The sequence below is a fragment of the Buceros rhinoceros genome, unplaced genomic scaffold, assembly GCF_000710305.1.
Source record: "Buceros rhinoceros silvestris isolate BGI_N320 unplaced genomic scaffold, ASM71030v1 scaffold22446, whole genome shotgun sequence".
Lineage (NCBI taxonomy): Eukaryota > Metazoa > Chordata > Aves > Bucerotiformes > Bucerotidae > Buceros > Buceros rhinoceros.
Window position 1 is genome coordinate 2,192 of NW_010419594.1, and position 1,023 is coordinate 3,214.

The following is a 1,023-nucleotide window of genomic DNA, read 5'->3' on the forward strand; positions in this document are numbered from 1 at the left end:
TTAGCTATGGCAGATCTGGCCCTGGTTTAAAATTCATCCAGTAGACGGGACTGTTGGACACAAACACTGTCAGGACTCGAACGGCAGCCTGCCCAGCAGCCCTGGCCAAACCACGGCAGATGAAGCAGTTGCATTTCTTCCCTCCGCTCTGCCAAGGCAACTGTACATTGTTGCTATAAATAGAGATGCTCTGGATCCTGGCTCCTTTTAACCTTGGAGGGAGACAATGTGGCCACTGTACCAGCACGAGGCAAAGGGTTGCTGCCACCTCAAAATGCCTCGATGCCGCTGGAGTTTCCTCCATCCAGCCCACGTGCCAGCTCAGGTACGGCTGGCGGCGCCGGGGGAAAAAAAGCACGAGGCAAAGGGTTGCTTCCACCTCAAAATGCCTCGATGCCGCTGGAGTTTCCTCCATCCAGCCCACGTGCCAGCTCAGGTACGGCTGCCGGCGCAGGTGGTAAAAGGACTTGCTCGGAACTCCCAGCAAACCCTGTCTGCCCAGCACGCAGCCAACTGGGACACGTGCCCTGCTAGCACAAAAGCTGCATCAGCAGAAAAGCAGCCCTTGGAACAGTGGCCAGAACAGCCTGCTGCAGCCTGGAGGCGAGGAGGAGCTCTCAGAGCCTGCTGGTGCAATTGGGAAAGTTAAAGATAGAGTGACTCGGTTTGGTTTCTGACCTCCTGAGACTTCTGCCAAGGTCGGTGACTCGGCTGTGGAGGTCACACCACAACTGGCACGGAAGGAAGCAGTAGGTACACCTGCGTGCAGGCAGGTGTTATTAGAGGGCCTTGCTCCTGTAATAAATTCACGTCAGAACACTTGAAGCTGTGCTAAGCTGGCCCTGTAAATGCAAGCCACGCCTGTCTGCTGCCTAGTAGGAGGAGATTAGAGCAAGCCCCCCCTCTTCTAAAACTGGCAGGTCTTACAAAACAGTAAATACCTCCCATTCTAAGAAAAGATTGACAGTTTGGAGCTAAGAGATGAACTAAGGCACAAGACTGAGTTCTAACACTTCAGCTGAC